Below are 26,467 nucleotides of genomic sequence, written 5' to 3'. Positions count from 1 at the left end.
GCTTATTTGATGCACTTTCACAATGTGATTACTTTACAAAACGTTTTTTTAACCTTCACATTGATAGGAATAAATGTGTTGTTTCTAAAGCAACATATAACTGTGTATAATTCATCTGAGATCAGCAGTGCAGAAACAAGAGAAGGTTTTTTAAAAACTTTTTGTTGAAGCCTAACATTCAGAAAATTGTGTGATGACTTTTTCTTTTCTTTCTTTCTTTTTTTTTTTTTTGAGACAGAGTCTCACTCTGTCAGCCAGGCTGGAGTACAGTGGCATGGTTGTAGCTCACAGCAGCCTTGACCTCCTGAGCTCAAGTGATCCTCCCGCCTCAACCTCCCAAGTAGCTGGGACTACAGGCACGTGCCACCACACCTGGCTAATTTTTTCTTTTGTTTTGTAGAGATGGGGGTCTCGCCATGTTGCCCACGCTGGTCTTGATCTCCTAGCCTCAAGCAATCCTTTCACCTCAGCCTCCCAAAGCTCTGGGACAAGTGTGAGCCACTGTACCTGGCCCTGATGAATTTTTATAAAGTGAATGCACCCATGTAACCCATGTAAGCAGCACTCAAGTTAAGAAATAGGGCATTGACAAAGGGAGATTTTTAGTATTGAATATATAATAATTTTTAATAATGTATTCTCACTTAAATCTGTTCTATAAAACTTATTATAGCTTTATAATAGTAGGGGGTCATTATTGGGGGGTGAGGAGGAGAGGGAACTTTTGAGATGACAATTTCATTCCCATGTCCAACTCTCACAACTTCATAAGACAGTGTTTGAGGCATAAATTCCTTAGATTTTGTGTAGTAAAGATGCAGCTTACTATTGGCTATTTGTTTGCAAAATTAACATGTCATCAGGCTGATATTGTAGAGTCATGAACAGCAATACTTGTGTGACTCTAACTCATATTCTATAGTGCTCAAAAATCTACTTAGAGCATTTTTTGATAATTCGCTACATGGGATTTGTAAGCATAGGTGTGTACTTTATTCTTTTTAAAGGAAGGTGAAATCTCAAATCTGTTATCAGTCATGTGTCTACGCTGAGCTGTGATGGGTTTGCATGGAGCTTATTATATATTTTTGCTTACTCTTTTTGGCAAACTTGAGTGTATTTCTGAGTGGACTGACTGGCATTAGGATGTCTGACCCTGAAGCTACCCTGTCTCTGTTCTAAGCAAGCTACCCCATGCATTTGACCCCATTCATTAGTACAAGCTTTAAATGTCCAAGCCCACATTTTCCAGCAAAGGTTTCTATTCCCAATGTAGGCGTTGCCCAGAACTTTGGACAAATTATTTAACCTGAAATATTTTCTTCATTCTAATTCTGTCATAATAATAATAAACATTTGGGGAGTGAAACTTCTGCCTAAAATTGGATCAGAATGTTATACTCATTTGAAAGGCACAAATACGTTCATTGTACAGTTCAATTAATAAAGCAGTAACTGGGCAATTTCTCAAAAAGTTCTCATGATCTAAAAAAGTTTCTTAGCCCAACAGATTTTTAATAACATCTAACATCCTAAGAAAGCTTCTTTTCCTATTCCCTATTTCTACTCAAGGATAAAATTTGTCTAATTATTCAGAGGAATGTCTCAACTAACCTCAACCCAGGAAAGAAAAAAAAAGTTCTTACCTGTTTTAAACTTTGTTCCTGCTGTCTGGAATAGCCCCTCCAGCTAGCAACATATTAGTCTGCTTAATTAATATGTATTGTGCCTTCCTCAAGGCCAAGCAGAGTCCACTTATGGGCTTCAGCTAATTTTACCTTTTTTTTTCTTTGTATCTCATTCAGCTTTCCCTTAGCTCCCCGTTAGCCTTATTGGCTCACAACAAAAGCTCAACAGGAGACTAGGAGCAGCATGATAAAATTAAATAGAATGCCACAAAAAGGCCTGGGAATTTGAAAGCTGTCTCTTAACTTTAGCAGGGAAACAGAGTAACCTGGCCGCTGTCTGTGGCTTGGAGAAGTTTGTGTGGCACATGCACATGATGGTTTTTCTATTTGTTTGCTATTATGAAACACTGTTTTTGTTTATATGAGAACCATATCTAAGTGGGGTCACTACTGAGGGTACACATTTCCCAGTAAAGGGAAGTGTTGTCATCCTGTTGACGCCATCGAAGGCTGTTAGGACTATTAATTTTGTTGTTCATTTAGGCATGCGTGGTTGCCACAGCAACAACAATCTCATAGTTCCTTCAAGCCCTCAGTGCAGTGAGCATCTGTTGAGAATCCTACAAAGGTGTTGTAGTTCCTCTCCTTCCTGTCAGAGATTGAACCCCTTGCTTGCTCTCCTTATAAGCTACATATTTATCAAGAATCCCTAGAGAGAGAGAGAGAGAGAAGAGATTCTTTGCTGGAGCCAAAGGAGAAATCTAAATGAAAATGAAGGCTTTTGTTTCCCGTGGGCTGCTGCAGAAGACCTCAGAATAAGTGGTTTAGAAGTCAGACAATTATTAAAGATCTTGGTTAGCTGAAATGTGAATAAGTCCTTGGCAAAATTCACAGCCAATCTTTTATGCAGGGTGGCCAGAACACTGAGTATCCTGTGTAAAGCCAAAATTGTAAATTCTAGCCCAAACTCCCAGTGGTATACAGTAATAGGGTACAATCTCTTGCCAACTATTTCTCATAATCCAAGACCTTCTCCTTAAGAACCATGTAGATTTCAGAATACATGTTTCTTAAATGGACTCATTTCCTCTGTGTGTGTGTGTGTGTCTCTCTCTCTCTCTCTCTCTCTCTCTCTTTCTTAACGAGCAGTTGGTAGAGAAAGCTTATGTTTTCAAAAGCATTTGTTGGTACTGATAAACAATCATCTTTGAAGACACTACTCAGTATGAGTCTTTGTCTTTGATTCTGTCCTAATTTATCTCATTTGCAAGTTATGTAGTCAAAACTAGAGGAGAGTTACAATTTCTAGATAAATTGCACACTAACTAAGTGAAAGGAGCTGAGACTGGGCAGGCTGTCTTTATAGCTATTGAGAGGAGGTATCTTAATTCCTTGTAGAATCCTTATTTGAAATTTACATGTAAATGTTAGGGCACCTGACTGAGCAAGTTTATCAAAACATTATTACAGTTTCCTCTTCCTTCTGTCATTATTCTGATCAGGATGATCAAGAACAGATTTCTGTATTCATTTCTGCAGAGAAGCTTACTCATTCCTCTTCAAAATTCTTTTATCTAATGATATCTATTGTTCAATCATAAGTAATATTTAACTGTAAAATCTTTTACTTGGAGTAAATTATCTTTGAGGTGAATTCAGCTAAAGATTATCTGTTGATTAAGTAATTGTCATTTTTCCTGTTTTGGGTTTGGAGAAGAAATTTCTGGGTTATATACTGTTTTTAGGCAGGAAGTCTGAGCCTGGGTTACTCTGGCTTTCACAAGACATTAGTATGTCCTGAGGGCTTCTTTTTTGCAACTCTTTGTGGGGATTCCTGGGATCAATTTTTGTAAGACTTTCCCATCCCAACCACCCTTTTTGGTATCTTTTACTTTTTCTTTCTAAGTTCTTCTCTTCATTTTATTTATTTACTTCTCTAGGATCATAAGATCATAGTACTTCTGAGCTGGAAAACACCTCCCATCTTCTCTTGTACATTTCTATCCTCACAACTTGCAATGCTCAACTGTGCTCATGTTGTCTACTTTTAAAAACTTGTATACATAGATATGTTAATAGCCAAGCACAAACCAAACATTTTATTATATCCAATTTATTATACCAATGTGGTTTTAATGAAATAGCCTTAATACAAATGAGAAATTTTTTTTCTAGTTCTAACTCTGATTTTAATTCATAGACTGACCCTGGACAAATCTCTCTAATTTTGCTTGGTCTCCGTTTCTTTATCTGAAGATGACAATAGCCTTCTCTCATAACTTATTATAGAGTAAATGAGCTAATATATGTAAAGGCTCCTTGGAATATGTGAGGTACTATGTGTAAGCTGTAGGGATACTCATTCATAATGTCTGTCTCTGGAGTCCACATCAGCTTGGTGGCTTTAACTGTGACCTTATCCAAGGTGGCAAAACCCTATCAGAAATCTACAAAAATGTGCATTTTCCTTGACCAAACAATTTCACTACTAAAAATCTATACTACAGAAATATTCATATGTCTGCATACAGTACCAAATATTAACTGAAGCATTGCAACTGAAAACCTGGAAACTTAATTAAATAGAAACTTAATTTTCTATCAGTAGGAAGAAAGTTAAGTAAATATCCATATAGTAGAATACACTGCCATTATAAACAAATAAAGTTGATGTATTCTAAAATTGCATGGAAATATCTTCAAGACATATATTATATGAAAAAGCAATTCATTAAACAGTACATAGTGTATGATCCCATTTATCCTAAAAAAAAAAAATGCAAACCCCACACAGAAAGGAGACAAAGCCACACCTATATATGTGAATACATTTGTTTGTAAATTTGCGGTGTCCCTATGTCATTGAGATTCCCTCACTTATTGTATTATGTAGTGTGGAGAGTTGAGCTTAAGAATGAGTTCTGCAGTCACACCGACTGGCTTCAAATCCTGGCATGACACATACTACGTGTGTAATTGTGGATAAATCACAACTCTTCCATGCTTCATTTTTCCCACCTTAGAATGGATTTGGCAATTTCACCTAACTCGAAAATTTTAAATGCATAGAAAAAAATCCAGAATACTTTTGATTACCCTGAGAGACAGCAGGGTAGCTGAAAATGTGAAGTTCCTTTTAAAGTACCCAACTCTACACAATGCAGATAATACTGAATAAAGCTAACCTGCTTCTATAGGATAGCATGGGAAAGGTCCTAGAGGCTCAGAAAAAAATATAAATTTTGGTAAATGCAACCATGAACTGGAAGGATAGGGAGAAACAGCCATCATCTGGGTGTGTGAGCATCAAGAATGTGACAAAGGCTTTTCTGGCAGAACTATGGGAAAACCCATTTTCTGAAGAGGCAGAATCATGAAGGATGCTTGTGTCCCCATCCCAGAGTGGTCCAGTGGTCTCATATGTGGCTTTCCTCTCAGCCTTATCTATCCAGTCCAGCTCATTTCCTCCTGTATTCTACTATCTCTACTGCAGAAACTCTCCCTGAGAAGGAGGCAAACCTTCCCTCCAGGGAGGTCAAGGAGGATTGCACTGCTTTGTTTCATGCAAACAGCTTCCCAGGGAGGGAGCTTTTGCTCTCCTGCTGTGTGAATAGATTGAGGAGCCCCCAAGGCTTGGCAGCAGGTCAGGCCCAGCCAAGCTTCCAGAACCAGAGAGAGGCATTGCTTTTTATCTGAACCTAATTTCTTTTCCAGAAGAGCACTGCCTCTTGTTCTTACTTGAATTTAATCTCCATGGATCACAATTTTGTTTGGTGGATCTATCTAGCAAAATTCACAATTCAAGGGCTCCTGGTCCTTGGCTGACTCACAGAGATCAGTCCCTTCTCTACAGTTGAGGAACTAGGGCTCCAGAGGGTCTAGTGACCAGCCAAGGTCAAGAGGCCACTTGGTGAAAGTGCTGGGCTAGAAACAGTCACTAGTCTTCATCCAAGGTTCTTTCCATCATACTAACACATATTTATTAGCAATAGAAAAATCTGCTCAAAAATAACTCACTCTCCTAGAAGAAAGATCTCAGATATTATAGGTAAAAGAAGGTATAGAGATCATGTCATATAGGCCTCTGAAAGAAGTTTTAAGTCCTCCCTCCCCTTATTTTACTTAAAATAATGTCTGTCTTGGCATAGTTGCGAATCCAAGTTGTATTCTACTGGGTGAGCCTGTGTGCATGCCTCGGGGTGATGTCAGCGTGGCTCCCTAAAGATTTCAATGGGATGACTCCTCTTGGGTTTTATTCTGTAGTAAAAATAATCTGTGGTGGTTTTGGTTTTCCTTGTCTTATAAGCTAGAGGAGTCAGCCAGGAGGCCACTGCCTTCTGATTTTCTATGTGGTCATTATCCATACTCCATTCAGACCACATTTAAGGACTCTGGATCTCAAATGATCCCTCAGGGACTATTCATGTGGTCGTCAGTGGGGAGGTGTGCAGGCAAGCAACACTAACCAAAATATTTCTTCAGAAAGCTCGCATACTTCCAATGTGAATTCACCTCTGAAAGACTGCCATATTTTCTGTTTTAAGGTTCCATGTCCTTTATGTCATGGAACTACTCCTTCTTATTCTACTATGTAGTGTAGAGAGTAGAGATGAAGACAATGGGTTCTGGAATTGGACTGACTTTAAATCCTAGCTCTGCATTTACTAATGGTGTGATTATGGGTAAATGACTTAATCTTTCTGTTTGTTTCCTATCTGTAAAATGATTTGAAAATCTTATCTAACACAAATGATGATGGGAGAACTAACTAGATGTAGTACAGACACACAAGAGAGAGCACTTGGCATGTGGTAGCCACTCAATGAATGTTACCTCTTACCCTTAACATCTGCTCATGCAGCCCAGCATTGTGGAAAGAACATTAGATTGAGGGGTCAGGAGACACAGGATCTGTTCTAGGATCTCACTTCCCTGCAGCTTCATGAACTTAGGACAGTCACTTGATCCCAACTCATAGAATGCAAGACATGGAAGCAAGTATTTGTTCCAACCTCCTCATTTAACAAATGAAATTGGGTCTTGGAGAAAGGAAGAGACTCACCCAAAGTCCCCAGGGAGTCAATGTCCAGGCCAGGATCAGCCAGCACCACTCTCCTGACTTTTGTCCCATGGCTTTTCCCATCATTCCTCTGGAAACAGAAGACCTTGCCAAGTGGTCCAAGCTTTGCTGAAGACCTAAGGACTTTGGGATTGATAGGTAAATGGTTCCTAACATGCTGTCTTGGGGTTGTGGCCATCTGAGAAGCAGCAGCCAATGCTTTCTACTATGTCATGGTTGGCATAACTATCAGAAGCAGAGCAGCACCTTTAAGATGCTACTGGGTGAGAGCCACTGCAGTAGCAGTTTATGGAGCACCCAGTAAACTCATTCCAGGCCAACAGGGCAAGGCTGGGTAAGCTCTAGAGCCCAACAGCTTAATAATTGGCTATGTTTCTTCTTTCTCTTTCTTGGCTCCTGCCAGAGACACTTAGAGTGACATTATCTCTGTCTTAGGCTATAGAAGTCTCCTTTTGAACTCTCATTACAGGCCATTGTCACTCCTTTCCTTTTCTCCTCTCACTCCCACACAGATTCTGAGATCACAGGCTGACCATATTACCCATTCTTGGGTACATGGCTTTGACCTGCAAGATCCCCTTTCTGTTCCACACTCTGGCCACAGCAGACACTCAGCAAAACTAGTCCTGTACTGATGATTCTAAATATACACCAGGCTTTTGGCTTGGGGACAGTGCATGTATTATGCCTCTCCATTGATTCTTGCTCAGTCCTCTCAGATTGACTATTATCATTTCTGTAGAGCCCATAATTGTCCCCCCACTTAGAAGTGGTTCCCTGTTCCTTAGAACTTAGAACAAGTGCTTGCCACAGGTCTATAGAGGTCCTACCTCCCTTAACAAACTTCTTAACTTCTTAACAACCATGTATTCAACCTCTTTTTTTTTTTTTGGAGACAGGGTCTTGCTCTGTCGCCCAGGCTGGAGTGCAATGGCGCGTTCACAGCTCACTGCAACCTTGACCTCGTGGGCTCAAGTGATCCTCCCACCTGAGCCTCCCTAGTAGCTCCTTCAGGCATGTACCACGATGCCTGGCTAATTTTTGTACTTTTTGTAGAGATGGGGTTCTGCCATGTTGCCCAGGCTGGTGTTGAACTCCTGGGCTCAAGTGATCCACCTGCCTTGGCCTTCCAAAGTGCTGGGATTACAGGTGTGAGCCACCACACCACTGGACCTCTTTTTATCCCCCAAAGCATTTAACAGAGTTCCTTGCCCAGTGCAGAAACTCAGTTGGACCTGCTTGAATAACTGTTGGCTGGTTAGTGGAGTTGGAGTAAGGGGCTCAAGACTTAATAAAAAGGTTATGTCTTCGTAATCCAGAAATGCTTTATCCCCAAGTGTCATTGTTAGTCCTTGGTAAATCAGTCAGCCACACATCTTTCTCTAGTTACAGCCATTCTAAGGCTTCTTGAAGCCTAGTTGTTAATGCCTAGTTGTTTTGAGAATGCAACTTTTTAGAAATCTGGTGTGACACATTTTTGAAATTAAAGTCAATTAAAATTAATTTTACTCTTTTTTTTTGGTGGCAGAAACTGACAGTCCAAGATGGACAAGCAAAACAATTTACAAACTTTAAAAAATTCAAATAAAAGTTTAAGGATGTTAAAGAAAGGTAGGAAGAGTAAAGGAGCCTGGAGTTTTCACTGATTGACTCACTCATTCACTCACCCAATCAGCAAACATATCCGTGCAGCTTGATTTCCTGCATTTCAGGAGGAAACAGTTGTTATTTAGTTTATGCAAAATTTTGTATAGCCCTCTGCTAGAACCTTATGCTTCTAAAATTCTGTTTGCTAAAATAGTGTTCAGAAGTAGCTTGTGTTCACAAACCAAATTCAATGTTTGCCTAAGATCAAATTCCCTGTGACAAATTTTATCCCCAAATTCGGGGAAAAAATGAGAAGAATGCAAAGATTAATCCTTGGAGGCCCTTAAATAAGCCTTTCTTTCCCTATTTTGTGTTTGCTTTTTAAGTTTTGTATTCAGAGAATAATAGGTGAACCCTTCCATGGCTAATTAAAACACATGTAAATTGAAACCAATGTTCAGGCCAGTAATTAAAGTGAGGTACTCTCTGGGTAATATTTACTTTCTAGCTCCCAGATTGTGAGTTCAGTTCCTCTTCAAGCAGCACTTTTTTTTTTCTTTCTTCCTTTTTTTTTTTTTAATCACAGAGATTAAAGCAGCCTGAATTTACAATAGCATCTTGTGAAATGAGAGGGGAAAAAAGCTGCAGTGGTTTTAGTAAATAATGCACTTTGATGTCTCCAACTTGAAATCCATATTTTGAGAGCCCTGATGCATCTAAATAGTATTTGGAATAAAATTTTAAGTCCCAAAGCTGGTGCCATTTGCAGAAAAAAATGCCTGTGGAAAGCGAAGGTTAATATTCCTCTCACATCTCACCACTCTGTCTTACAATCAAGTGCTTCCATTCTTCTCTGTGAAGCTTGTATAGGGTATGTGCCACATGATCATGGCGTGTCCACTCTTCTTTTGGCTGCTGACCACCAAGTTGTTTATAGCTGGTAAGCTTGGCTTGAGGTTTTGGGCCATTCCTTTATTTTGGGTAAGAAAAAGATAGGAGAAAAAGACTTCTTAGGAAGACCTTGTTTTCTGTAAAACAATGGAGCAATTTCAAGAGCCCCTCTTTTGACCATTGGAAAAGACAGTGAGATCTAGGTGTAGTTAAGGATTTATGTCTATAGGCTGGACTCTGTTGGTCCCTGCAGTTTGCATTCAGGTTCATCTGCTGTGGTACCACTTTGGAAATTTCATGGACCTTTGACCATATTCACAAGCTCCTGGGCAGCAAGAAGCTTTGAAATCCAATAAACGTCCAAATCCAAGAATAGATTTCAAAAATTACTTTTCTGCTAAAATCTCAAGACAAAATTCCTTTTGTTCCTGCTGTGGAGGCCCTTAGGTCGTACAGGGCATTTGTATCCAACAGGGTCTCAGGAGCTCTTATTTCTTCTGCTATCAGATTGTATTTGTGATGTCATGAGTGGTTACCATGGAGGTAATTATCATGATGTGGGAGATGTGTGAATTCAGGTGTGGAGAAACTTAGCAGCGAGAGATGGGTTTTTGAGAAAAAGAGACAAATCCCCTTTCATTCCAACTTCCTTAGTAACAAAAGGGTGAAGCAGAAAAAAAAGGAATGTAAATACAATGACTGAAATTTAGCTTTTGAACAGCATGTCTTTTATTTTTTGCCTGACATATTGGAAAGTCTTTTATTTACTTGTTTTTCTAAAAATTACATTTTGATCACATATCTTGGAGTATGGTATTAAAAATAAATGTTATGTTCTTTCTTGGAGAAAAAAAAATGGCTTGTGATAGCAGAAGAGAATTCTGCATTATGAAGTCCAAGAATAGGAAAATCTTTTGAGTGTTACACCAGGAAGCTTAAAGGTGATATGTTTTCACCTAGCTAGAAAAAAAAAGCTGCTGCAATCTGCAAAACACCACAAAAATAAGATGCAGCCAAGCTAACAATGCAGCCAGACTGGCTTGCTGCTGGCATTTGACAAGCTAGGGAAATGAGACTGCAAAAATCCACAGGGAATTCTTCTCCCCTTCATGTTAATGAAGTACTCTACATATCTTTCTTGGGACCAGGGGTGGTGGGGGTGAGGACCCGGGTACTGCTGAGCAAGTATTTTAAGGAAATGATCCAGAATCCCCTGCCTCTGGCTTGGAATAATCAATGTCATTACTGCTTGTTTGGAAGCTTTGTCTTTTCTTGGAAAGGATCCAGGGCTGGCAAACTCAAGTAGTCAGCGTGGAGACTGGTGAGAGAGGGACCCTGCTGAGGCAAGTGCAGGGAGGCTGAGTGCCCTTGAGCATCAGATTCTGAGTGATAGACCTGGGTTCAAGTCACAGCTTTGCCCCTGTGGATTTTTTCTTTGACCTTCACCAAGGTCCTTAATTGCCCTGCTTTCTTATCCGTTAATCAAAGGAGACTATTGTAACAATAAATATATTGGACATAAAACATATATTTTTATGCAGGCTACAAATGCAAGGGATTAGACCTTATTAGGGGTTCTGTGTCAGCACAGAGATATTTAGTTGTTTTCTTGTCACCTGGTATCTTTCATGACCTTCAGGGTGCAGGTGGGCACTTTCTTTGGTGAGAATTGATACTGGCTGCCAATGCTCTGTGGCACTACTTTGGTGGAAGGAGGATAATGACCCTAGGCAGGGGTCAGTTCCTGCAAGGTCAAGTGCAAACTCCTTAGCCTGGTGTTTGAGGCCTTCGCTAATTACTCCCCAACTAAGCTTCCCAATCTCATTTCCTTACTCCGTCAAGTGTACCCTTTGCCTTGGTCAAATCTGATTTGTCACTGGATATGCCTCTGGCATTCCTTGTAGTTGTTTCTTCTGTTCTTACCCAATCAATTCTAGCTAGTCTCTGTTCATCCATCCTATATCAATCCCTCCTTGTTATCAGCACCTGCTACTCCTGTCATATATGTGTTGTGCAGGTTGTGCACTGCACAAAGATGTCAGGTCAGTGTAGGGGGACATGGGCTTAAATCCAGAATCCAGCCAAGTCACATATCCTGCTGACTGAGGTTCCATATCTGCCTAGAGGAAAGGCACCTTTTTCTAATTAGAAAAAGGCACTGGAGAGGGTAGGGGTGGCTCTGTGTGTATTGATAGAGTTAACTTTTCATCTATGTTTGTTCTATATTTTCTTGAAATTATATGCTCCTTGAGGACTGAGGCTTTGACTTTTTGTAGATATTGCACATGAAATACACATAACTTTGTTTTGACATAATGAGCACAGCGAGTTCTGAGTAAGAGATGGTACTGGAAGCTCCTTGAGGACCAAGCTTACCCATTTCTCTACCTGTCAATCCATCCCCCATAAATTCCCTGAGTGCTTGCTTATCTGTAGTAACAGTGGGGAAACATCAGTACCATTCTCTTTTTAAAATTCTTCAGTACCTATCTTGGTTTCTATGTGCAAGTGAGATAGTTTCCCCTCTGAGGACTCTGAGACTGGGTTTTAGATGAGGCTCTTGGGTCTGGGCCAGCATTTTCACCTCTTTCTAGAGGAACATTGCACTGGGGCTTTGTGGTGGGTCAGAAAAGTGGGCCTGTAACTTACTGCTCACAAAAGGGTCAGGCTGTGCTCTGTGTGCTGAGGACATCAGGAGGAGAGCCATGTGTCTCTGTCCTTACGGCGTTCCTGGATCATAAGTGGGGAAAATGGACATGTAAGCGAGTGGCCATGAAACAATACAAGAGGCACTGTAGCAGCAGGAGCTCGTACAGGGGCCTATGGGGTCACCGTGAGGCAGCAGAGACCTGTCTCCCTGCATGGGGGCAGGCACAGGTGGAGTGACTGGAGAGAGAAGGTGGCTTTAAGTGGTGATATAAAGCAATCTGGTTCATGTCCATATCTTCCATTGCAGTCTGTGTGCAGATGACTCTCAAAATGCGTGTCTCCATCCCAGACCCATCCATCACTGTTATTTCCACTTGGAAGCTTCAAAGGCTCCCTAGACCCATTCTGTCCCAAACAGATCTCAGGATCTTTTCACCCAAATCCAATCATCTTCCAGTGCTCCATCTTTCCAGATGGCACCACCCATCCATCTGCCTTGGTAAACTGGCTTGATCAGTTCATTTGCTCTGTTCTCAGCTCCCAGTCCAAGTTGGCATCCATGTGTCTTGCCCAGAATGGAGGCAATATCTACCTCCTCAATGGACCTCCCACATCCACCCTGAGCCCTCCAACCCCTTCTCCCTGCAGCTGGAATGACCATTCTGAAATGCAAATCTGCTCACGTCACACGATCCCCAAACTACCTCCCTCCCAATGCTTAAAACCCCTTAATGCCTTCTAATTTGTCTTAGGATAAAGACTCAAATCCTCAGCAGGGCCTCTAAGGCCCCTCATGATCTGGCCCCTGGAGACCTTCCCAGTGCCCCCAGCCCTGTCCCGAGTGGCACCAGTCTGCTCACAGGCCCCCAGCCCAGGTAGCTCCCTCAGCCTGGAATACTTTCTCCTGTTGCTGCCACCCTCCCCTCCCACCCCCGTTACCTAATTCATCCCTTCTCATTTTTCAGGTTTCAGCTCAAATATCACTTCTTCAGGGAAACCTCCCTGGATCTCCCTGACTGCTTCAGCCCTTCTGCCTAGTACATCTCAGAGCACATTTCCTTATCAAATATCATGGTTTGTAATCACACATTTATTTTTGTGGTTATCTGATTGATGTCTGTTTTCCCTGGAAGGTTGGGAGCTCCAGGATCCTGCTGGGTTTGCCTTTACTACATTTCCAGTGCCCAGTGCAGTGCCCCAATACACCTTAGACTCTCAAGTAAACGTTCACTGAATGAATAGATACATGAGGGTTGTTCAGGAACAGAGAGCCACCCCTTGGGGCTGCCATGTTTGTTATGTGAGAGGAAGCGGCTAGAGGTGAGGTTGGGAACAAGCCTATGGCTGAGATGGTGCCCTCTATGTACAGGAGCACTGTGCAGCCTGCAACCCGAGGACATGACTAGCCAAGAGCTGTGTTTTAGAGCAGAAGCTCTGAGAGGAGTGTGGGGTGGAGATGTGGAGGGTAATGTGTCTTGGGATCAGGGAGACACATTAGGAGGCATCTGATGCAGATGATGGGAATCAGGACAGTGAATGAGAATGGAGAGATGGGAACAAATGCATTTAGTATTCTCTATTTCCATCTTCCCCCTCCTGTAAGGGCAGCAAGGGATCAAGGAACTTTACATTATTTCAACATTTTTAACCTGCCTGACCTGAACCTCACCAATGGTCAGGGGAAAAATCAGAGGGGATTTGGAGTCAGTGGAGTAGTGGGCAGTGGGAGAGTCACAAATCTGTGGTTTTTCTCCTTTCTCAGGCAAAAGTGGCCTGTTGAAAAGTTGAGAGGTATCTGAGTCCATTTGGGTTGCTGTAACTAAGTATCTTGGACCAAATGGCTTATGAATGATAGACACTTATTTCTCACAGTTCTGGAGGCTGGGAAGTCTGAGAGTAGGGTGCCAGCATGGTCAGGTTCCGGTGAGGACTCCTCTGGGTTGCAAGCAGCTGACTCTCATTGTATCCTCACCTGGCAGAAAGAGAGCAAGCCAGCTCTCTGACCTCTTCTTCTAAAGGCATTAATCTCATTCATGAAGGCTCCACCCTCATGACCTGAATACCTCCCAAAGAGGCCCTGCCTCCAAACACCATCACATTGGGGGTTAGATTTCAGCATATAAATTTGGAGGGGCCACAGACATTCAGTGCATAACAGTAGGAGAGGGTGCTTTCAGGACCTGCTGCCCTGAGCTGATGGTGAGTTGGTGTGTGAGAGGGTGTGACATCCAGGGAAATTCCTCTTGGGTTGGACATTTCTGGTCCCCCTAACCTGATCTGAGATGTCCATCATGGTGGCTTGCCTTCACTGAGATCCCTTGAGTGTCTTATAATAAAGAATATTTCAAAAGGCTGATAGTACCAAGGGCAAAGTGGGCTTGGGACCAGGGAGACACATCCTGCGTAAGGACGAGTATTTGCCTCACCCTAGGTTTGGAGCCACACCTATTTTGCTATTCTTTTTAATGCTTCCTATGGTCTGAATGACAAAGATAACACTAGGGTGATATAATGGTTGAATTGGATAGAATGCAAAACTTGATGCTACTAAATTTCAGCTTTTCAAGAATATGTGTTTTATATATCTAGCACCCTCTTCTAGAATGTGACCGATATAATAATACTGCTGTGTTAATAGTGTTTATGGCTAATGTAGCTTATGTCATTTGACATTTTAACTACAAGTCAGGCTGCTACATTTGGCTGTGCAAGTTGCGCATTGCCTAGGTCTGGTGAGCTCAGTTCATATAGACTCCTGTGGGCATGGCACCCCCTGGAGTTGTGCAAGGTGGCAACCCTGCCCATGGAGTGTGCAAGGTGGGCATTAGCCTTATTTTGCTGGCTTAGAATGGTAAATGCCTTATTCAATGTCATGACAATTAAATACTGGCACTGCTGCTAGGGCCTAGCTTTATAATCTAAGTCTAGTTTTTTGTTTGTTTGTTTGTTTGTGTTTCTAGAGACAGGGTCTTTCTCTGCCACTCAAGCTGGAGTGCAGTGGCATGATCATGGCTCACTGCAGCATCAACCTCCTGGGCTCAAGCCATCTTCCAACCTCACGGCCACCTGGGTAGCTGGGACTATGGGTACCCACCCCATACCTGGGTAATTTTCATTGATTATTTCTTGTATAGAAGAGGTCTTACTATGTTGCCCAAGCTGGTCTTGAACTCGTGGTCTCAAGGGATCCTCCCATCTTGGCCTCCCATAGTGCTGGGCTTTCAGGTGTGAGCCACCACACTTGGCCCTAAAAGCAGTCTTAATTTTTCTGTACCTCATTGCCTCCTGGCTGATGGGTGAGTGAGTACGTGAGTGAATAGGGTAAAGATGAAGCCTTGTTTCAGGAGTCAGATATACACACATGATACGATTTATTTTGCAGGCCCCTGAGCTCCACCGGCAGAACCAGCTGCCCTAATCTGCAGCCCTTTACCTGGACCTCACCCATTCTCAGACGACATGGCCTTGAGTGTCTCTGCACCTCCCTTCCTGAACCCTTTGCATTTTCCTGGTTACTCCCCCTTTGCCTGTCCTGTTCCCTCAGGGCCTCACTTCCAGCTACTAACAGGTCTTCCTCTCCCACAAAATGTGCATTAACAAAGTAGAAAATTATAATTTCAATAGGGAAGTATGAAAGATAAAACAGCCTTTACAACACAAAGGAATTAGTCTATAAGGGTAGAATTCCTGGCTGGGTTGGAGAGTCATGAATCCATGAATTTATGTGGGAGAGCAGGAAAGAACCATACAAATCACATAATGCAGATGAGGAAATAGAGTTCCCAGAGAGTTAGTGGGATTGCTGGGTGCTAGAATCCACAGTTTTTCCATTATATTAGGTTAGTGCAAAAGTAATTATGGTTTTTGCCAATACTTTTAATGGCAAAAACCGCAATTACCCTTGCACCAACCTAATATCATATTTTCTTGATCCATTTTAATTTGGGGTCTTCCCTGACATCTTTTTCGTCTTACCTGGCTGAGCATGGCCCTGCATTTTGACCATGTAGTCCCCATCACTGGTTGGGGGAGCAGGAGGGCAGTATGAAGGGGGAGAGGCAGTTTGGCCAGCAGTGTCCTGGACTCTGGCGTGACCCGGGATCTGTGCTTTTAAATGCCATTATGAAATGCAGTTCAGTGGAGAGCTCAGCCTCTTCCCATCAGTCTAATGCAGCCGTGGTGGAGAGGCGGGGTAGTGGCTGGCTGCCTGGCAATCGCCTGGAGCCCGGCAGAGGGATTACGCCCGCTCAGGCAGCCTCATCACCGTAATAAAATGGGAGTTATGCTTATCGACTCATCAGGACTGCCCATTTAGACGATTACCCCATTTCCAATCCCATTTCTAGAGAAAAGAGGATTGCTGGACACTTCGTCCCACCCCCACCCCTGGCAGGGCTGTGTTTAGCCGTGGCTTCTGGAGGGGACATGCTAGAGACAGGCACTCAGCAGACTGAGAGTTTTACCCTCTTTGTCCTCCAGAGCTGACAAGCCATAGCAGGACGGCTATCCCCTGAGAGATGGGAGAGGAGGAGAAACAGCCCGACAGGGGCCTGGAGCAGCTGGCTGGCGTCAGTAATTTCCTGCAGGAGACTCTGCCGGCCGAGCACACGTCACCCTTCTGTTGCTCCTCTGTATTCTCCCTTGTGCTACTAAAATATGCTAATGTAACTCCTGGGCTGTGCTAAGCTAAATGCAGTTATTTAACCTCATTTCTATGGAACCCAGGTCTAAAGCAGCAACATCTATTTGGAACAAGATGGGGAGGAGGTAAGCCCCAAACATCCCTGAGCAGCAGGAATACACATTACAAAGTTTCTCTTTCCACACAGAAGAGCCTTCTGGGCCCTTGCTTGAGACCACTGACTTTTACTTAACACGTAGGTCTAGTTAGCTTGGTGAACTGCTTTCTGACACCTGAACAAATTGGAAGCAGGGAATCGAAGGTGAGGAAAGACTGCCACAAACAGGGGCCAAGAATTAAGAGCCAAACCAAGGAGGTGACATTCACGGCAACAACCGTGGATGGGAATCCTGCCCAAAGGGGGATGTCGGATGAATGGCTCCTAAGTCCCTTTCCAACATTTCAGTTCATGGCTCTGAGTGTCCCTGGTTTGATGTGAAGGTGAAGGCAGATAAGAGGGTGAGGGAGACCTCCGTGGAGAGCTAGTGCCCAGCAGGAGTTGTGGCCCTGTGTTTTAGTGCTCAGGAGTACTTGCCTGCTTTTGCTGGAGTCCTCTGGGCTCAATATGTGCTCTCGACCCCCACTTCATTTTTTTTTTTTTTTGCCAGCAAGAGTGAATTCATGCTCTTCTTCATGGAGGTGGATGTTTCTGGAAGAAGTTTTGTGATGTCCTTTGCAGGGACATGGATGGAGTTGGAAGCCCTTATCCTCAGCAAACTAATGCAGGAACAGAAAACCAAACACTACATGTTCTTACTTATAAGTGGGAACTGAATGATGAGAACACATGGACACATACGGGGAAATGACACACACTGGGGCCTGTCAGAGCTGAGGGGTTGTGGGGAGAGGGAGAGAATCAGGAAGAATGGCTAATGAATGCTGTGCTTAATGTCTAGGTGATGGGATGATCTGTGCAGCAAACCACCATGGCACACGTTTACCTATGTAACAAACCTGGACATCCTGCACATGTATCCCGGAACTTAAAATAAAAGTTGAAGAAAAAAAAGAAAGAAAAAGTTTTGTGAAGTCTGGAGGTGTAATGGACAGACACAGGCTTAGGGTGAGGCAGGCCCATGTTCAGATCCTTGCTTCCTCACTAAGCTAGCTGGGAGACTGGCTAAATCACTGAGCCTCAGTTTCCTCACCTGTACATCTGCTGTAGAAGTGGCACATCATATGCCGTCCTGGCTGTGACCTTTGGTAGCTCATCACTGCCCTTCTTACTGTTCTCAGGGTAAACCCCTTTCCAGGCAGAGTTGCCAAGACACCCAGTAAAATTTAAATTTCAGATAAACACTGAATAATTTTTTAGTATAATGATGCTCCAAATATTGCATGGGATATACTTAACACTAAAAAAAAATCATTGTTTATCTGAAATTCAGATTTAACTGGGCAACCTGCATTTTTAAATAAACTTTTAATTTTAGACTCATTTTAGATTTACAGAAAAAAATATAAAGATCGTACAGAGTTACCACACACCCCGCACCCGGTTTCCCCTATAACTAATATCTTACGTCAAGCCAGTGCAGTGGCGCACGTTTGTAATCCTAGCCGCTCAGGAGGCTGAGGTGGGAGGATCGCTTGAGCCCAAGAGTTCGAGGCTGCAGTGAGCCATGATTGCACCATTGCACTCCAGCCTGAGTGACAGAGTAAGACGCCATCTCTTAAAAAAAAAAATCTTATGCCAGTATGATACATTTGTCACAATCAATGAACTAAGATTGATATATTATCATTAACTAAAGTCTATACTTCATTAGATTTCCTTAGTTTTTCCCCGGTGTCCTTTTCTATTCCAGGATCCTGTCCAGGACACCGTATCATATTTAGTTGTCAAGTCTCCTTAGTTCCTCTTGGCTGTGACAGTTTTTTAGACTTCCCTTGTTTTTGATGACCTTGACTCTTTTGAGGAGCACTGGTCTGGGGTTTTGTAGAATGCCCCTCAATTCAGCCTGTCGGATGTTTTTCTCATGATTAGGCTGGGGTATTATTTTTTTGGGAGGAAGACCACAGAGGTCAAGAGCCATTCTCATCACATCTCATTAAGGGTCTGTACTGTCCATATGACTTACCACTGTTGATGTTGACCTTGATTACCTGGCTAAGGTAGTGTTCATCAGGTTTAGCAACTGTATTTTCATTTGCTAAATCTGTAACTTGATTCCAGGCCTGTCAATCTTTCATGACCAGACCTTTGCTTACTGCTGCAGCCATTTTTCTGCTCCAACCGTAGTGAACTGCTAACAATTCCTCTACTGAACCACTCTCTGTCTCTCTTACTGCCAGGCCTTATGGCTTGCTCTTTCCTTTGTCTGGAATGTTCCATTCCCCCACAACCTCCCATCCACACCTCCCCTTCACCCGATTAACTTACTTTTCAGTTGGGCTTCAGTGTTCCGCTTAGGTTTCACTCCTTCCAGGAAGGTTTCTTGCACCCTCCTCTGCGAAGACCAGGTTAGGTGTTGCTTCTCTGCCCTGGTCCTACTCTGTTGTGATATTTACCATCCTGTGGTTGTGATCTGTTTGCTTGTCTACCTGACCCCAGTGCATCCCTGACATCTTACACAGTGCCTTGTTGCAACTCAATAAATAATTGCTGAATAAATGAATGGTTACACCAGGCACTTCAGGTAAAGCCTTTAACACACTACCTGCCTTGTAAACAGTAGATGCTCAGTAAATGCTTGTCTTTTTCAATGTAGGAAAAATAATCTTCCCTAGATCTGAGCAACTGTATTAAGTTTGTGCTTGCCCGACACCCGCAACACAGGCCCCTACCTGGAGAAGAGATTCTGGAACAGTGGCCTCCTAGGATTCCCTGAGAGCCACAGTTACCTGTATCAAAGTATCAAGGAGGCCACTTAATGACAGAGATGTTAGGGTAAGTAGGCTACTTTCCGTCAGTTTGCAGATTAAAAAGGCATCTTTCTCCCAGTGGAGAAGCTGAATTATGAACCCCTTCGCCCAGATTTCCATAGTTGGGCGCCCTGACCCATTGTTTTTTAGTGAAAGGGACAAAGGGACCCACCTCCTTCTCTTTTTGCTGCCCGTGTGCCACACACATGTAAATGACACGTGTACCTATTGTTGCTTGTCCTTGATGATGAGTACACTTGTACATTGATGTATTTATTGGTGTTTTGCTTTTCACTAATCCAGCGTAGTTGTGACCCCACCCCTGAGACCTAAAGGAAGGAGACACCTCATAGGGGGTCTCAGGAATCTCTGATGAACTTAGGACTAATTATAATTCTTTCATTTATTATTACTTCGTTCCAGGTATTTTATCTGCCTCACCTCTAATCCTCTCAATAACCTTGCACGTTAGTTGTTATTCATCCCATATTACAAATGAGAAAGCTAAGGTTTGGGTGCTTAAGAAATTTTCCCAAAGTTTTTTTGTGGTGGAGCCAGCTTGGAACTAGGGCAATAGACTTCAGAGTCTCAGCTCCATCCTCTCCATGGTTCAGAAAGTTCTATAGTTCTATAAGAGACAGCCAGCATCCCCCAAGGGCTTGTGCTCATTGGAATGGCTCTTGGGTCCACTCCTCCCTTGGTATCCCCAGGTCACCTCACCAGAGCAGACCTCCATCAGCCGGTGTTTACCCACCTTCCAGAGCCTTCTTCCTAGACTCTTGCCCTCGGATTCCCCACCCATAGCACTCTTACACTGCCATCGCCCAACTCAGGATCCCAAGAATGCTCATTTTCAGCCTTATAAATCCTTTGCCTTGCTTCCAAGACCCTATAGTCTATTTCTTTTCCAAGCCTTCTCTCCATGCATCAGATTCTTCATGAAACTTACACTGAATAGTCCCCCACCCATCTCCCTCTCCTTGGATCTTCATGGCACCTAGGTATGCAAGACATAAAGTAGTGTAGAATGCCCTTCTGGCTTGTGTGGAACCACAGGGGAGTCCCCTGGGTTTCTAATATTGTTTCCCCATCTGGATTGACACCTCCTGAAGGATAAAAACCTCTTGTTAAAAAAGTCAACTTTATTGGGGTATAACATACATACACCCTGTTTTAAGTGTTCAGTTTGATAAGGTTTGACAAATGTATACACCCATGTAACCACCGTCACAACCAAGATATGGAACATTTCCACCACCCCAGAAATACCTCTGAGCCCCTTTGTAGTCAATTCCTCCACCCCCGACCCAGGCAGCCACTTGCTGGATTTCTATTAATATAGATTAGTTTTGCCTGCCCTTGACCTCCACAAAAATGCAGTCACAAAGGGTGTAGTCTTTTGTGTCAGCCTATTTTGGTTAGCATGATGTTTTAAAGATTCCTCCATACTGTTTATTACTTTCTTGTTGCTGAGTAGTATTCTATGGTAGAGACTATACTACAACTTGATTGTCCATGTTGACTAAATTTGAGGCTGTTCACATTTTTGGCTATTGTGAATAAAGTAGCTATGAATGTTTACACACAAGCCTTTTGTGAATGTGTTTTCATTTCTCTTATTTGCATACCTCAGAGTGAAACTTTTAGGTTGTATAGTAAATATATGTTCAACTTTGACACTGCCTAACTGTTTTCCAAAGTGATGATTCCATTTCACACCCCTATCAGCAGTGTATGAAAGTTCCAGTTGTTCCACATCCTCACCTACTCTCAATACTGTTAGTGTTTTAAATTTTAGTGGGTATGTAGTCATGTCTTATTATGATTTTACTTTGCATTTCCCTGATGATGTGCTCATTGGCCACTTGTATATTTTCTTTTCGAAATGTCTGCTGAAAAATTTATCTGTTTAAAATTTTCTTTTTTTATTATTATTATACTTTAAGTTTTAGGATACATGTGCACAATGTGCAGGTTTCTTACATATGTATACGTGTGCCATGTTGGTGTGCTGCACCCATTAACTCGTCATTTAGCATTAGGCATATCTCCTAATGCTATCCCTCCCCCCACCCCCACCCCACAACAGTCCCTGGTGTGTGATGTTCCCCTTCCTGTGTCCATGTGTTCTCATTGTTCAATTCCCACCTATGAGTGAGAACATGCAGTGTTTGGTTTTTTGTCTTTGTGATAGTTTGCTGAGAATGATGGTTTCCAGCTTCATCCATGTCCCTACAAACAACATGAACTCGTCATCTTTTATGACTGCATAGTATTCCATGGTGTATATGTGCCACATTTTCTTAATCCAGTGTATCATTGTTGGACATTTGACTTGGTTCCAAGTCTTTGCTATTGTGAATAGTGCCCCAATAAACATACGTGTGCATGTGTCTGTGTAGCAGCATGATTTATAATCCTTTGGGTATATACCCAGTAATGAGATGGCTGGGTCAAATGGTATTTCTAGTTCTAGATCCCTGAGGAATTGCCACACTGACTTCCACAATGGTTGAACTAGTTTACAGTCCCACCAACAGTGTAAAAGTGTTCCTATTTCCCCACATCCTCTCCAGCACCTGTTGTTTCCTGACTTTTTAATGATCGCCATTCTAACTGGTGTGAGATGGTATCTCATTGTGGTTTTGATTCGCATTTCTCTGATGGCCAGTGATGATGAGCATTTTTTCATGTGTCTTTTGGCTGCATAAATGTCTTCTTTTGAGAAGTGTCTGTTCATATCCTTCACCCACTTTTTGATGGGGTTGTTTGTTTTTTTCTTGTAAATTTGTTTGAGTTCATTGTAGATTCTGGATATTAGCCCTTTGTCAGATGAGTACGTTGCAAAAATTTTCTCCCATTCTGTGGTTGCCTGTTCACTCTGATGGTAGTTTCTTTGGCTGTGCAGAAGCTCTTTAGTTTAATTAGATCCCATTTGTCAATTTTGGCTTTGTTGCCATTGCTTTTGGTGTTTTAGACATGAAGTCCTTGCCCATGCCTATGTCCTGAATGGTATTGCCTAGGTTTTCTTCTAGGCTTTTTATGGTTTTAGGTCTAACATGTAAGTCTTTAATCCATCTTGAATTAATTTTTGTATAAGGTGTAAGGAAGGGATCCAGTTTCAGCTTTCTACATATGGCTAGCCAGTTTTCCCAGCACCATTTATTAAATAGGGAATCCTTTCCCCATTGCTTGTTTTTGTCAGGTTTGTCAAAGATCAGATAGTTGTAGATATGCAGCACTATTTCTGAGGGCTCTGTTCTGTTCCATTGGTCTATATCTCTGTTTTGGTATGAGTACCATGCTGTTTTGGTTACTGTAGCCTTGTAGTATAGTTTGAAGTCAGGTAGCGTGATGCCTCCAGCTTCGTTCTTTTGGCTTAGGATTGACTTGGCAATGCGGGCTCTTTTTTGGTTCCATATGAACTTAAAAGTAGTTTTTTCCAATTCTGTGAAGAAAGTCATTGGTAGCTTGATGGGGATGGCACTGAATCTATAAATTACCTTGGGCAGTATGGCCATTTTCACGATATTGATTCTTCCCACCCATGAGCATGGAATGTTGTTCCATTTGTTTGTATCCTCTTTTATTTCATTGAGCAGTGGTTTGTAGTTCTCCTTGAAGAGGTCCTTCACGTCCCTTGTAAGTTGGATTCCTAGGCATTTTATTCTCTTTGAAGCAGTTGTGAATGGGAGTTCACTCATGATTTGGCTCTCTGTTTGTCTGTTATTGGTGTATAAGAATGCTTGTGATTTTTGCACATTGATTTTGTATCCTGAGACTTTGCTGAAGTTGCTTATCAGCTTAAGGAGATTTTGGGCTGAGATGATGGGGTTTTCTAGATATCCAATCATGTCAACTGCAAACAGGGACTATTTGACTTCCTCTTTTCTTAATTGAATGCCCTTTATTTCCTTCTCCTGCCTAATTGCCCTGGCCAGAACTTCCAACACTATGTTGAATAGGAGTGGTGAGAGAGGGCATCCCTGTCTTGTGCCAGTTTTCAAAGGGAATGCTTCCAGTTTTTGCCCATTCAGTATGATATTGGCTGTGGGTTTGTCATAGATAGCTCTTATTATTTTGAGATACATCCCATCAGTACCTAATTTATTGAGAGTTTTTAGCATGAAGCGTGAATTTTGTCAAAGGCCTTTTCTGCATCTATTGAGATAATCATGTGGTTTTTGTCATTGGTTCTGTTTATATGCTGAATTACGTTCATTGATTTTTGTATGTTGAACCAGCCTTGCATCCCAGGGATGAAGCCCACTTGATCATGGTGGATAAGCTTTTTGATGTGCTGCTGCATTTGGTTTGCCAGTATTTTATTGAGGATTTTTGCATCAATGTTCATCAAGGATATTTGTCTAAAATTCTCTTTTTTTGTTGTGTCTCTGCCAGGCTTTGGTATCAGGATGATGCTGGCCTCATAAAATGAGTTAGGGAAGATTCCCTCTTTTTCTATTGATTGGAATAGTTTCAGAAGGAATGGTACCAGTTCCTCCTTGTACCTCTGGTAGAATTCGACTGTGAATCCATCTGGTCCTGGACTTTTTTTGGTTGGTAAGCTGTTAAATATTGCCTCAATTTCAGAGCCTGTTATTGGTCTATTCAGAGATTCAACTTCTTCCTGGTTTAGTCTTGGGAGAGTGTGTGTGTCAAGGAATTTATCCATTTCTTCTAGATTTTCTAGTTTATTTGTGTAGAGATGTTTATAGTATTCTCTGATGATAGTTTGTATTTCTGTGGGATCGGTGGTGATATCCCCTTCATCATTTTTTATTGCGTCTATTTTATTCTTCTCTCTTTTCTTCTTTATTAGTCTTGCTAGAGGTCTATCAATTTTGTTGATCTTTTCAAAAAACCAGCTCCTGGATTCATTGATTTTTTGAAGGGTTTTTTGTGTCTCTGTTTCCTTCAGTTCTGCTCTGATCTTAGTTTTTTCTTGCCTTCTGCTAGCTTTTGAATGTGTTTCCTCTTGCTTCTCTAGTTCTTTTCATTGTGATGTTAGGGTGTCAATTTTAGATCTTTCCTGCTTTCTCTTGTGGGCATTTAGTGCTATAAATTTCCCTCTACACACTGCTTTGAATGTGTCCCAGAGATTCTGGTATGTTGTGTCTTTGTTCTCGATGGTTTCAAAGAACATCTTTATTTCTGCCTTCATTTTGTTATTACCCAGTAGTCATTCAGGAGCAGGTTGTTCAGTTTCCATGTAGTTGAGCGATTTTGAGTGAGTTTCTTAATCCTGAGTTCTAGTTTGATTGCACTGTGGTCTGAGAGACGGTTTGTTATAATTTCTGTTCTTTTACATTTGCTGAGGAGTGTTTTACTTCCAACTATGTGGTCAGTTTTGGAATAGGTGTGGTGTGGTGCTGAAAAGAATGTACATTCTGTTGCTTGGGGGTGGAGAGTTCTGCAGATGTCTATTAGGTCCGCTTGGTGCAGAGCTGAGTTCAATTCCTGGATATCCTTGTTAACTTTCTGTCTCACTGATCTGTCTAATGTTGACAGCGGGGTGTTAAAGTCTCCCATTATTATTGTGTGGGAGTCTAAGTCTCTCTGTAGGTCCCTAAGGACTTGCTTTATGAATCTGGGTGCTCCTGTATTGGGTGCATATATATTTAGGATAGTTAGTTCTTCTTGTTGAATTGATCCCTTTACCATTATGTAATGGCCTTCTTTGTGTCTTTTGATCTTTGTTGGCTTAAAGTCTGTTTTATCTGAGGCTAGGATTGCAACCCCTGCCTTTTTTGTTTTCCATTTGCTTGGTAGATCTTCCTCCATCCCTTTATTTTGAGCCTATGTGTGTCTCTGCACGTGAGATGGGTTTTCTGAATACAGCACACTCATGGGTCTTGACTCTTTATCCAATTTGCCAGTCTGTGCCTTTTAATTGGATTTAAGGTTAGTATTGTTATGTGTGAATTTGATCCTGTCATTATGATGTTAGCTGGTTATTTTGTTCATTAGTTGATGCAGTTTCTTCCTAGCCTTGATAGTCTTTACAATTTGGCATGTTTTTGCAGTGGCTGGTACCGGTTGTTCTTTTCCACGTTTAGTGCTTCCTTCAGGAGCTCTTGTAAGGCAGGCCTGGTGGTGACAAAATCTCTCAGCATTTGCTTGTCTGTAAAGTATTTTATTTTTCCTTCACTTATGAAGCTTAGTTTGGCTGGATATGAAATTCTGGGTTGAAAATTCTTTCCTTTAAGAATGTTGAATATTGGCCCCCACTCTCTTCTGGCTTGTAGAGTTTCTGCCGAGAGATCCGCTGTTAGTCTGATGGGCTTCCCTTTGTGGGTAACCCGACCTTTCTCTCTGGCTGCCCTTAACACTTTTTCCTTCATTTCAACTTTGGTGAATCTGACAATTATGTGTCTTGGAGTTGCTCTCCTTGAGGAGTATCTTTGTGGTGTTCTCTGTATTTTCTGAATTTGAATGTTGGCCTGCCTTGCTAGATTGGGGAAGTTCTCCTGGATAATATCCTGCAGAGTGTTTTCCAACTTGGTTCCATTCTCCCCGTCACTTTCAGGTACACCAATTAGACGTAGATTTGGTCTTTTCACATAGTCTCATATTTCTTGGAGGCTTTGTTCATTTCTTTTTATTCTTTTTTCTCTAAACTTCTCTTCACGCTTCATTTCATTCATTTTGTCTTCCATCACTGATACCCTTTCTTCCAGTTGATCGCATCGGTTACTGAGGCTTGTGCATTGATCACGTAGTTCTCGTGCCTTGGTTTTCAGCTCCATCAGGTCCTTTAAGGACTTCTCTGCATTGGTTCTTCTAGTTATCCATTCGTCTAATTTTTTTTCAAAGTTTTTAATTTTTTTGCCATTGGTTCAAACTTCCTCCTTTAGCTTGGAGTAGTTTGATCTTTTGAAGCCTTCCTCTCTCAATTTGTCAAAGTCATTCTCCGTCCAGCTTTGTTCCGTTGCTGGTGAGGAGCTGCTTTCCTTTGGAGGAGGAGAGGTGCTCTGCTTTTTAGAGTTTCCGGTTTTTCTGCTCTGTTTCTTCCCCATCTTTGTGGTTTTATCTACCTTTGGTCTTTGATGATGGTGACGTACAGATGGGTTTTTGGTGTGG

The 26,467-nt window shown here is 42.0% G+C and overlaps 1 long non-coding RNA gene across 1 annotated transcript in view; it reads left to right on the top strand.

The window, feature by feature from the left end:
- Positions 1-26,467, top strand: part of LOC134738606 (uncharacterized) — a 105,030-nt gene that overhangs the window by 73,235 nt on the left and 5,328 nt on the right. The window contains exons 3-4 of the long non-coding RNA XR_010124468.1: positions 16,315-16,602; positions 17,416-17,582. This is a non-coding gene — a long non-coding RNA (uncharacterized LOC134738606). The remainder of the gene's footprint in view (positions 1-16,314; positions 16,603-17,415; positions 17,583-26,467) is intronic.

This window comes from Pongo pygmaeus, chromosome 18, assembly GCF_028885625.2.
Source record: "Pongo pygmaeus isolate AG05252 chromosome 18, NHGRI_mPonPyg2-v2.0_pri, whole genome shotgun sequence".
In the NCBI taxonomy this organism is placed as follows: domain Eukaryota; kingdom Metazoa; phylum Chordata; class Mammalia; order Primates; family Hominidae; genus Pongo; species Pongo pygmaeus.
Note: the sequence above shows the minus strand (reverse complement) of the source record. Positions and strands in the feature narration are given on the sequence as shown.